At 43.1% G+C, this 12,794-nt stretch overlaps 1 protein-coding gene across 3 annotated transcripts in view; it reads left to right on the top strand.

Annotated features, from left to right (window-relative positions):
- GALNT10 (polypeptide N-acetylgalactosaminyltransferase 10) overlaps nt 1-12,794 on the top strand; it is a 224,220-nt gene that overhangs the window by 54,296 nt on the left and 157,130 nt on the right. Inside the window, exon 1 of one of the 3 annotated variants that reach the window (XM_049647943.1) lies at nt 4,518-5,690. The exons of the other annotated variants lie outside the window; for them this stretch is intronic. The gene's annotated coding sequence lies outside the window, so the exon portion shown is untranslated. Of the gene's footprint in view, nt 1-4,517; nt 5,691-12,794 lie in introns of those variants that run through there. 3 annotated transcript variants of the gene reach the window in all.

Here is a 12,794-nt window from a genome sequence, read left to right as displayed (position 1 = left end):
TGAAAGTGAGCCTTTCTTTTCTCCCTCCTGTCCCTATCTTTGAAAAACAATCTTTCCATCATAAAACAAAATCCAGGATACAGAAAACCATACAAAACAACTGCAGGCTTAAAGAATTATGTAATTGTATTCTTTGATGTTTAAGGCCAAACAGTGAGAAGGGTTTGTGACACACTTTGTAGTCAGATACCGGGTTCACATATTTGTCTTCAAACACTGTCACGCTGTTTGGACGGGACGGCTTGATTCCTCCTTGTTTCATAGTTGACCACAAGTGATTCTGATGTCAGCATTTCTGCATGGGCATCAGCAGCCGTCTCCTGAACCCAGATGCTCCCATCTTCCCCGGTCACCTTATCTGTGCCCTGGCGAAGGAAAGAAAGAACGCTGTTTGACTGGGCAGTGCTTCCTTCACGGTGTCATGAACTATCTCTTGGGTTTTTCTACCAACGTTGTGAAGTTATCACTCCCATTTTAGACATGTGGAAATGGAACTCAGAGAGGGTTAGCAGTTGCCCAGGGCTGTTTATCTGGTCAATTACAGAGTACATTTTGAATCTCATTTGCTGAACTTCAGAACCAATATCTTTTGACTTCTTTACGCATTCTTGCCCTTATGACTATATGTTTATCTGAGTAGAATTGTCTGACCCTGGATTTTGGAGGTTAGAAAGCCCCACTTCATCTTAGGCTTCCTAATATTCCCTATTTTTTTAAAAAAAAGATGTTTGTATTAGGACTTTTTCAGTCACAAGTGACAGAAACTCATCTCACACAGGCTTAAGCAAAAAAGGGACTTAACTGGAGTATGTAAGTAGAAGGATGGGGAAAGTACTGCCTTCAGGCATGGCTGGCTCCTGGGGCTGAGAAGCCTTCAGTAATCTCTGCTTGGGACTGGTTGCTTCTCCTCGGGCTGGCTCTCCCCCTCGTGGTGGCGAGAGGCCGCCAGCATCTCTAGGCTTCCTTCCTCCAGCTTGGCAGCTCCAGCAGAGAGAGAAAGGCTCTTTTCTGATCTTTGTAATCAAAGTCACTGAGCCGATCTCTGTGTCCACTCTGGGCCATGCCCTTGTCTGTAAGCCTTTTACAGAGATCAGGAAGGTACCATACTCTTTGTATAGGTCAGGTCTCTACTTGTGGAACTGAGAGAGAAGCCAGCCCCACCCCCAGACCTCATGAACTGATGCTGGAAGAAGGCAGGTTCCCCAAGATCTAGGTGTAGGTTCTAGAAAAACAAAGGAACGAAGACTGGGAAGGCAATTGCCTGCTTTTATATTTAAGACAAGAGATATTTCAGTGTTAAGTGTCGTAGGGACTGAAAAACACCCTTAACCAGGATCCTGGCTTTCCAAGAAAGAAGGGCCAAGTGCAGAATTTTAACACCACTTCAAAAACAGGTAATCTGTTATCAGCAGTTCAGATATTCTCTTTAAAAAAAAAATAAAAGAACCGTTGGGACATTTGCCAAACCCACACTTTTCAAAATAGAAAAAGAAAGGGCAGGCTTGATTTTTCCCATGCATAACTAATATATGTACAATGCCAATTTCCTGAGGTCTTAACACAACTTCCTAGTAGAGCAATGCTTCATTTATCTGACATCATTAGGGAGTGAGGTTTTCTGGATGAGTGGGATTCTGCATTTGTGTTTTTAAGATATAAATCTGTAAAAAAAAAAAAAAAAAAGCAAAAAAAACCTTCTTGAAGCACTTCTTTGTACTAACAGAATGCGCTGATATGAGGAATATAAATAAATATTTCCTAAGCCATTTAAACATCATGCTTCTCTGAAGTTAGGATATATACCAGTAGGTAAGAGAATCCACAGCATAAACATGGCTCTTCTTTTCTGGACATCATTCAGGGGTGGGCCAATAACTGTAATGTTTATATGAAAATAACCATAAGTACATTATGGAGTAGAATGCAAAATTCTTATGAATTTTATAGATGAAACCTGAGTCGATTCGGTTACTAGGCAGATTCTGCCTTTCGCTCCCCTCCCATCCCTGTTTCCTTTCACCAACGTGTCCAAGCTGCAATGTTTTTTTGTTTTTTTTTTTTTCCTTCCTAAGTGTATATTGTCTTGAGCTATTCTCCATCACTACTTGGTCTTTACTTTATTCTAGGGAATAACTGAGCATTGCCAGGAAAAGCTAGATAGTCAAGCTTTTTAAAACGAATAGCATTAAAATTCACACATATACCTAAATCAGACTTGGCACGACAGGGGTTCTGTTATTTCTCTATATACTTTTTTTCATATTTGAAGATCAATCCAAAATTCCAATTATATTTCTCTCAGATGGTGATTTTTTAAAACTTCATTTAGTTCAGAAACTTTTTTTTTTACTTTTTATTTTGAAATCATTTTAGATTTACAAAAAATCGTGCAAAAATATTCCTTTGTACCCTTCACCCAGATTCCCCTAATGTTAACATCTAATACAGCCATAATACAATTATCTAGACCATGAAACGACATTATTAATTGATCCACAGACCTTGTTTGAACCTTGCCATTTTTTTCCCCACTAGTCTTTGTTTTTTCTGTTCCAGGATCCCACATTACATTTAGTTGTCATGTCTCCTCAGTGTCCTCCAATTTGCGACGTTTCTTCAGTCTTGTGTGTTTCATGACCTTGACGCTTTGAAAAGAATGACCCGTTATTTTGTAGAATGTCCCCCAATTTGGGTTTGTGTGATGTTTCTCATAATTCGTTTGATGCATTTGGGCAAGAACACCACAGAGGTGATGTGCCCTTCTCAGCTCATCACATCAGAGATACATGGCGAGTTACTACCAGCAGTGTTCGGATGATGTATGCCATGGTTCTCCAGCATACAGTTACTATTTTCCCCTCTGCAATTAGTAAGTATCTTGTAGGGAGATAACTTTGAGACCATGTGAAAGTCCAGTTGTAGGACATTTTTCTTCAAAGGATGTTTTATGGGAAAGCCTAGCACAGAAAACAGGTAGAAATGAGGGGTTTTTATTGAAATAGACACGGGATGGGGTTGGCAGCCCAGTAGCCTCCACCCGCTTCCCTCCCCAACACAACCCCTGAGTCACCTCTGTTGAACCCATAAGCCTCTGTGGAATGCCGTGTGAAAATCACGGCTCTGGACTGTGGCGTTTGGCTTTTGGCTTTTACGACACCTACACGTACACCGTGAGCCCCTGGACTCAGAATATTCTACAGGATGCTATTCTTCCGAACTGAAAAGAACACAGTTAGATTTAACTTAAACGACATGAGGTACACCTGATGCCAATGAGCAAACATTTATTTAGCATCTTCTGTATAGCAATCCCTGTGCTAAATCCAGAGAATATAAAATCCACAAAATGCAATCCCTTCCCATGGATCCTGCATCTTTTCTTTCCAAACAGTGAGAACTTCATAATCTAGACTGAAGAAAGAAACGTGATGGGAGAAAAGAAACAAACCAACAAACAAAATTTGGCTTTTTTTTTTCTTTTTTTTTTTTTTTTAGGAAAGAAGGATACTTGAGGTTTTGAGGGTTGTGTTTTGAGTGAGTGCAGAGACCATTTTGACCTGAGTAGCCATCATATCTTGGTCAAAAGCAATTACTTTTCCTTCTGAGCAGCATGTGTACTTTAATGGGGTGGGGGGGGAAGAGTTGAGAGAGACCGTTCTAATGCCCTCGGTCCCCCCAGAAAGAGCCACCCTTTGGTGCCTTTGATTTTCCTTCCCATATTTGAAAGACTCTAAATTCTTGTCCTTCATGGATGAGGTGTTTGAGCTGTCCGTAATTACATTATTATTCCAGACACTGTGTGATGCTTCTTGCTGAGGAGGGAGGATTAGGCCGAGGAGGGAGCGTGCACCCAGTCATCTGCCCTGTGCCTGGCAAAGGAGATTATGCCTCTAGAAAGGTTTCTGGCTGAGGCTTTGTTACTTAATTAGTCTCCTGTCTCTTTTCCCTTTATGACAGCGGCAGGATCCAGGATGCACCCCCTTTTTAGATGAATGCAGTGCCTCTAACGAAGTTTTATAATCGCTCGTTTTAAACAAATCAGAAAATTGTCAAAACCCCTGTAGTCACGGGGAATTCAGGGGGTAGGAAATAACTTTTAAAGGCATATGTTTCTCGAGGGAGTAAAGTAGCAAATACCATCTCTTTAAATTCTGTTTAACATGAAGCATTTATTGACTGTTCATGATGGTTCTGCACAATTTAATGCTCTTTTAAGTGAATATTATTTAGCTTCTTCACGCAAGTCGATGCAGACTTGTGGATCTGTAAATTTAGATGCTGATCACAACCAGAAGTCAATGTATAAAACAGTTACAATTTAATTAACTGGTAATAGATCTTATGCAATGTCAGGTTAAAGGGAATGTATAAATATTGCTTTATGAACCAGCCTTTGCAGAAAGTGTCGACACCGGCCATTCTCTCTCTTCTCCTTCTCATGGGAAGAGTTATGGGATGGCCCGATTACTGCAAAGAGTGTGAGGTGGTGTGGAAGCGGGGGGGGGGGGGGGGTGGTACTGGTTATTAAACAGCTGTGTCCAGCCAATCAGCCTGCAAGAATTTGACTTCAGAGGTCAATAAAGATTCCTGACACCATTAATTTCATTTTATTAGATGCCATTGAAATGCATCAATTCATGCTTTGTCTTTGTCTTTTGATGGAGAAAGGAAGAGAGACAGTTTTGAAGGCTCGTAAGTAGATTTGAACAAAAGAGCAAGCATTAGTTCAGCCTTGCAGGTGGGGAGACTGGGAAACTGAGGCCCAGAAAGAGGGGGACCTGGCCCTTGGCCTTGTCTGACAGCACTGCATGCAGTTGGTGAAGCCAAGGACCTCAGAGAGTTTACCCCAAACCCAGTATCCCTTAGCAGCTTTGCCCTGATTTCTTGTCCCTTTAGGAGATAAGGCCCTTGGGCACTGGAGCTCATTTGTTCGGCAGCTCTGTGTTAAGCACCAAGGGAAAAAGTGTCCTGCTGCCTTTCTTCCACCAGCCAAGTTGGCCCCTGCTGAGAGTTTTATTCCCACTACCTGAAGCATATCTGCTCCACCTTAAAAGACCGGGAAGTGGGGCGCCTGGGTGGCTCAGTCTGTGGAGCATCCGACTTCAGCTCAGGTCATGATCTCACATTTGAGCCTCGTGTCGGGCTCTGTGCTGACAGCTCGGAGCCTGGAGCCTGTTTCGGATTCTGTGGCTCCCCCTCTCTCTGCCCCTCCCCCGCTCATGCTCTGTCTCTCTCTCTCTCTCTCTCTGTCAAAAATAAATAAACATTAAAAAAAATTAAAAAAAAAAAAAAAAAGACTGGGAAGAGCCCTGGACTAGGACTAGGAGTCACATGATCTGTGAACCTGAGACCAACCACTAACCCAGGTTAGACGCCCCTGCGTGGACTTCCTGCAGTTCCCTCAGTTTACCAGCATTCACATTTTGTTGTTGTAGCTCATTTAATTATCCTCCCCACCCAGTCCGACCTATCTAGCTCACCAGCGTGTCCCCGGGCCTGGGACACAGCACCTGACACACAGTGGATGCTTCGTGACGATTCAAGAATGAGTGGATTCACCTCAGATCTGCAAACCTTCTTCTGCAAGATGGGCGTGATCACTTGTTCGCTTTCTACCCCATGTGGGGACAAGCGAGCTGACATTTGTGGAAGAGCCGTAGGTGCTACATGAACGTGGAGAGAGAGTTCCCGTGAGTCACTGGCACTATTGTAATGTCCTAGGCTGTAGCTATATCGCATTAGCTCCTCTCGCTATGATTACCTTTTGGTGAGAATACATCTGAGTGACTGTCAGTATCGTGCCTAGAATGAGAGACTCCCAGCGTTTAAAGACACCTCCCATGTGTTCCTCTCCCCCCATGTTATGGATTAGGGAGGGGCCCAGAGAGGTTGATTTACCTGCCTGGTATCACGCAGGCAATCTGTGGCTAAGCCAGGAGTAAGTCCCAGGATCCCTGATCCTGCCACCCGCCACTCAGTGCTTCAAGGCTTCATTGCTCTTGGAGAAGCTGTGGAGAATTTAATTAGCTCCGGTCTGAGATGTGATACATGGCAGAGCTCATTACTGTAGGGAAGCTGGTGGGTATCACTCTGCAATGCTGTCCCCTGTTACAGTTCAGTGCCCCCAGTTAACTCTGGCAGTCAAGACAGCCCGCCGGCCAAGTATCCTGGAGGGCCACTTTCAACACAGAAACCCAGATTCTGCAGTGCCCCTCAGATGCACTCCCTTCCACCTCAGCCTCACCTGCTGCCCTCCCCTGAAATGGCTGCTGATGCCAAATGGAGGCCTTAAGTTGTTGAGAAGCATTTCCTAGTTAAGAGGCACGAGATCATTTTGCTTGGCACTAAGCTGGGCTCTGACCAAGAACTCTTAGAAGTCATCAACCAGAGGGGCGCCTGGGTGGCTCAGTCGGTTGAGTGTCCGACTTCGGCTCAGGTCATGATCTCACAGTCTGTGAGTTCAAGCCCCGCATCGGGCTCTGTGCTGACAGCTCAGAGCCTGTAGCTTGTTTCAGATTCTGTGTCTCCCTCTTTCTCTGACCCTCCCCCATTCATGCTCTGTCTCTCTCTGTCTCAAAGATAAATAAACGTTAAAAGAAAAAAGAAGTCATCAACCAGAGACTGCTCCCAAGCTGTTGATGCGGTGAGCAAGAGGAACATGCTTTATGATCCACCAGGATCAGGGAGGAATACCTTCTCTGGACTAGACTTTGTTTTTATTCTTTTATTGCCAACACCAGGAAATGCAAAAGGAGATTGGGGAGCAGGTGCAGATTAAAGGAAAACAGAAGAGACATGACAAGTAAATACAAGGCAGAATCCCTGATTGGATCCTGGTTTGAGGAAAAGATAACTGTAAAAGCACTTTGGAGACAGACAGTCACAAGTGTTGGTGAGGAAGTAGAGGAATTGGAACCCTTATGCATTGGTAGTGAGACTGTGAAATGATGCAGTATATTTGGAAAACAGCGCCCAGGTTCCTCAAAAGGTTGAACACAGTTGCCCTGTGACCCAGCAATTCCAATCCTTGCTGAAACATACATCCACACAAAAACTTGTGCATGGATGTTCATGGCAGCATTATTCGTAGCAGACAAAGGGTGGAGACAACTGAGATGTTTGTCAACTGATGAATGGATGCACAAAATTTGGTTTATCCGTAGTACTGTGGAATATCATTCGGCTGTAGAAAGGAATGAGGGACTGATACCTGCTACAACACAACCTTGGAAACATTATGCTAAGTGAAAGAAACCAGAAACAAAAGGTCACCTATTGCATGATTCCATTTATATGAAATGTCCAGAAGAGGCAAATCCATAGAGAGAGAACATAGACTAGTGGTTCCCAAAGACTGGGGGGAGGAAGAAATGAGGAGTGACTGATATTGGTACAGAGTTTCCTTTTAGGGTGATGAGAATGGTCTAGAATTAGTGGTGAAGATTGCACAATTTTGTGAGACTACTAAAACCCACTACATTGTACAATTTAAGAGGGTGGATTTTATGTTATGTGACTCATGTGCCAATTAAAAAAATTAATAAAAATAATTTGAGAGACAGTGGGAAAATTTGAATACAGAGTGTATATTAGATAATAGTTGATATCAATGTGATAATGGAATTGTGGTTATATAGGAGAATGTTCTTTTGCTTGTGAAATGCATACTGAAGTACTTAGTGGTCAAGCATCATGATGTCTGCAATTTACTTTCACATGATTCAGCAAAAACTGTATAAAGAGGTTGGTGAGCAAATGTGGTAAATACTAATAAGTGGCAAACCTAAGAGAAGGGTATACTGGTGTTCTTTTTATTATTCATACAACTTTTCTGTTGAAATTGTTCAAAATAATAGGTTGGCAAATCTCACTTTTTAAAGTGAGGTGGAAATGTTAGAATACCGAGGGACAGAGACAATTTAAAGGGCTTTTTGGCTTTCTGCCGTGACCCTCTAGTCTCTCTAGCACAAGGCTAAACAAACACTGGTTTCAGCCTTCCCCAGAGGAAATTAATTCCTTGTCTGAGCAGTACAGACCCCCACTCAGCTCTTAGGGAGTGCCTGAAACCACAGCCAAACATTGCAAGCCCACCTGTCAACTTCCTGACCTCCAATGGGCAGAAGTGACAGCCAAGGGGACCTCCTGCCCCCCACAGCTCCCTCTCTGACCTCATTCCAAGGAAGGGGAGGAGCCTTGGTGGGGAGACTTTTTTCTCTCTTCTCTAAGGGAAACACTGAAAGATAGCAAGTATAATTTCTGAAGAGCAAGTATTCTCAGTGAGTTTTCCAAACCTTACGTGTTCTTCCCTTGTTGGCAGTATTTATATTTTGAGAAGGGATGTTTTGGAGCCTTATGGTAACTTGTCCAGTCCCTTATTTCTTTGTCCTGCTCCCCCATATGTGAAAGAACCAGCAGGGTCTCAGGTAGTCTTTAGACTCATGAAGGAGAATTTGACCACATCAGTTCCAGAACAAATGGGAGGAACAATAGTGGAGAACATCAGACCTCAGAAGAAAGGGACACCCCTGTGGAAGGTGCCTCAGAGCTGCCCTGTTTCCTGATGCCAATGAGACCTTCCTTGAGAGAAATCCATTGCCCTCACCCTCGTGCCCACCCACAAAGTGTAGTCAGGAGCATTTGCGAAAGCTTTAAACCAACAATTGCTTTTATAGTCTGCAGACTGATTTTTCAATGTGCAGATTTGCTATAAATTTATAGAGTGTTTTGATTCTAAATTCACAATGTGCATCTTTAATGGCTCCAAGTTTGGATAATTTCATGCTGTTTATATCCTAGCAGCAATGGTTTATGCATATTTCCCAAGCTATTACCCTCCTAGGAGAAGAGTGAACAACCTCCTTTTACAAAAGACAGTCCCATATGTCCTGGTTTCACGTGTCTCTCTCCAAAGATCATTTTGCATTGAGATGCGAGGAGAGCATGACAGCTGGATGAGGCACCCACCCCAGTTTGCAGGCAGGTGGGTTTGTGGGTTTCCTGGACTCTCCTACCCAGCTCCCAGATGGCCCTGCATTTGAAAATCACCAGTTAGGCACTTTGCAGTCACCTGGAGTTTTTCTACTAAGACATTTTTCAGCTTGATTTTTAAAATACGTTGCCCACCTCCCTCCATTCCCATCAGGAGAGAACTTTGTTATTAACATGTGATGAGACTCTTAAAAAAAGAGCCAGGAATTTGCTTTCCGGGAGTCCAACCTGAGGTGGTAATCAGAAACGTGAGATGTGAGGATGTTTACTGAAACTTACAAAAAAATTTTTTATAATAGTAAAATATATATAACATGAAAAAATGTAATAGTGGAAAATTGGAAGCAATTAAATGTCCAGCAGTAGGGGATATGATTCACCCATGTAATAGAATATAATACACTCTTTGAAAATACTACTTTCTAAGAATTTTTAATGATAGGAAATTTCTATTGACACACAATGACAGGTGAAGAAAGATGGTTTCAGACCTCCAATTATGCCTCCAGACTTCAGATTTCAGCCACATGCCTTGAAACAAGGTAGAAAGGGTAACCACAGAATTATCAGCAGTGGTTACTATTGGATGGTGGAATTATGGAGGATTTTTTATTTTCTTATTTTTATTCTTTTAAGTTTATTTATTTATTTTGGTAGAGAGAGAGAGAATCCAAAGCAGGCCGTGCCCTCCACGCTGAGCCCGACATGGGGCTCAGTCTCAAAACTGATCATGACTTCAGCCGAAATCAAGAGTCAGACATTCAATCAACTGAACCACACAGGCACCCTGAGGATTTTTTAAATTACATATATTTTTTTTAATTTTGAGATAATTGTGGATTTTACATGTAGTTATAAAAACATCACAAAGAGGTCCTGTGTACCCTTTTCCCCAGTTTCCTATAGGGTATTTAAATTTTCTTCTCTGTGCTTTTATGGTTTCCAAAAAAATCTACAGTCAGGGAAAACAAAATTAAGGACTGTCATTAAAAACAAATTTATCGATCCTTCCAGAGAACCTTGCTCCAGGTTGTAACTGGTCTATATTACCTTTTCTTGGACCCCAAATCCCATTGCCTGTCCTTTTGGTCCACTGTAGATCTTAGCACCTGCTAATCTTGTAGTTAATTAGATCTTTGCCCATGAATGGACTTTCATATAGTGAGTTCATGCTGGAACAACAGGACATACCTTCCAGAAGCCTCTGGTTTACTCAAACTATTTGGAGAAGAAAAGAAAGAAACAGGGGCACCTGGGTGGCTCAGTCAGTTGAGCGTCTGACTTTGGCTCAGGTCATGATCTCACGGTTCATGAGTTCAAGCCCCACATCAGGCTCTCTGCTGTCAGTGCAGAGCCTTCTTTGGATCCGCTGTCCCCCTCTGTCTCTTTGTACCTTCCCCGCTCATGTTCTCTCTCTCTCAAAAATAAATAAATGTTAAAAAAGGAAGAAACACATTACTTTTATATTAGATTAAGACATCCATTATAGAGTGGAAAGTAAGGATTGAGATGTGATGAATATTTAAGATAAAGCGGAGTCACTGTTTGAGAAACACTGCTAGTGAATGTTGAAGAAATGCTTCCTGAGTTGAACTATGCCGTCTGGTGAATATTGGGAAACACACAGCACTGTTGGACATCATGGGAAAGAGCATGACTGGAGTCATTCTGCTTAACTTTTGAAGACAAGGTTTAGATTTTTGTCTTTGTTTTCATGCCATGTCTTGCAGGAACACCCCGTACCGAGAGGTCAGGGGCCCTGGGTTGGTTTCTTGACGCCAGCATTGACCTCTGTGGGAATCTGGCAGGACGTCTTGTCTCTGGGACCCCTCTTCCTTGCCAGCAGAATGAATTGTTCAGACCAGAGCACCCCAGTGGGCTCTCTAACTCTGAGGTGCTCAGGTCAGTCAGTGTGAAGCGTGTGACTTCCCCAGGTTTCTCAGACTCCTGGGAAGGAGGGAAGGGCACCTAGGGAAGGACAATGCACAGGGAACCTGCAAGGACATTAGCTTCCTTGGAAGCTAGTCTTCATTGATTTGGGTCTCCCTCTGCCTCTTGCTGACCTTTCCTGTCAGCACGTCTCTTTTGTCATTAAAAAAAAAAAAAAAAAGCTCGAGTGAAAGAAGGTTGTAGAAATTGATTAAGTAGACACCCCCATTTTTCCCACTTTTTCTCTCTCCTAAAGATTATCTTAGAGATGCCAAAAGCAATTTTTATAGGCAAGTTGGTCTTTTACAAAAGATGTGTTTACAAAGCATGAAATTAACATTTTTGCACAGAGCCAAATAATTGCTTAAAACATGGTGACTTTCAGCAAGTTTGTAGCTTGAACAGTTATTAGTAAGGTCAGATGCTACGTGCACTAATGCAATTATCGGACTCCACCACCAAAGCAAACTTGGCCAAGCATCTTGTGAGGGAACAGGTGTTCCTAAGCCATTCACCCATGAGGTCATTTCAGATTTGGGAGCAGCACCATCCATTGACATTGCAGTCCACCGAATGCTTCAGTGTCACAGGGCCACCCCACTCCTGGAGCTTCAGACCCCTACAAGTCCACTTGTAAAGTTACCCCCGAGCCCCCTGGCCAAGAGGAGCTGAAGAGATTAACCAATGTCCAAGCACTTCACTCCTTACGAGTGGGGAGGCTTCCCCTTCAGACTAGACAGCACATTTGGATTAGAGAGAATCAGATGCCAGCATCCAAAGGGAAGGGACAATAGAGCAGACACATTTGGGCAAACAGCTTGTATATTTCAGTAGCAACTTAGGACATCCTTAAGTTCATAAAGGTGACCAAAGAACATTAAGTTCCCTCCAGGAAAATCTATTCAAGGAGTCATGTTGGTGCGTGATTTTGGATTTGCATTCTTATTGGTAATGTTAGGCGGTATAACAGATCAACCCTGAAATGTCAGTGTTGTAACTCACAGAGATTTATTTCTCATTTACAAATTACACTCTGGCGTAGGTCTCCAGAGCACTCCAGAAAGGAGAGGGGGAAGATGGAATTATTGAGAGATTCCCAGGGAACTTACCTAAAATTCATTTGGGGAAACATGAAGAATCTGAGATGTCTCATCTTTTTGTGGCTCAGAGTCATGCGGTGGAAAAAAGAAAATTCTCCCTTTCCTGTGCTTACCCACTGGTGGAGTGTATACTCTAAAAACAAAGGGAACGTGTTTGAGATGACCTCCACTGCCTGGCTGGGATCAAGTTTTGCAGAGTACAGAGTACAAGTATTGGAGCCATACAGACCCGGGTTCAAGTCCTGGCTTTACCACTTGCTATATCCGTGGCCCTGGGCAAGTTACCAACACCTTGTGCAATTTTAGCTACTGTCTGCAACTTGGGGAAAATAATTGTACCCACCTCAGAGGGTTATTTTGAGGGTAAATGAGATGATGCACTGAGAGGGAATTATTCCAGGGACTAGCACACAGTACGCACCCATTCATCCGTTCGGTTCATTCAGCTAACGGTTTTTGAGCACCTCTGTGATGCTACAGCTAGCTGCCCTAGAACCAGTGCTTCCCCTGCCCTTCTCTTCTGACACTTCTAGTGCAGGCACAGATAGGTATTAATTAAATAATCACTCTAAATAAAGGTCTACTTGCTAACCTTTTTAAAAAATGTTTATTCATTTTTGAGAGAGAGACAGAGTGTGAGTGGGGGAGGGGCAGACAGCGAGGGGGACCCGGAATCCGAAGCAAGCATGCTCCGGGCTCTGAGCTCTCAGCCCAGAGCCTGATGTGGGGCTCGAACTCATGAACCATTAGATCATGACCTGAGCCAAAGTCAGACAC

This window comes from Panthera uncia (assembly GCF_023721935.1).
Source record: "Panthera uncia isolate 11264 chromosome A1 unlocalized genomic scaffold, Puncia_PCG_1.0 HiC_scaffold_17, whole genome shotgun sequence".
Classification (NCBI taxonomy): Eukaryota; Metazoa; Chordata; class Mammalia; order Carnivora; family Felidae; genus Panthera; species Panthera uncia.
This window is presented reverse-complemented; position numbering and strand designations above follow the sequence as displayed.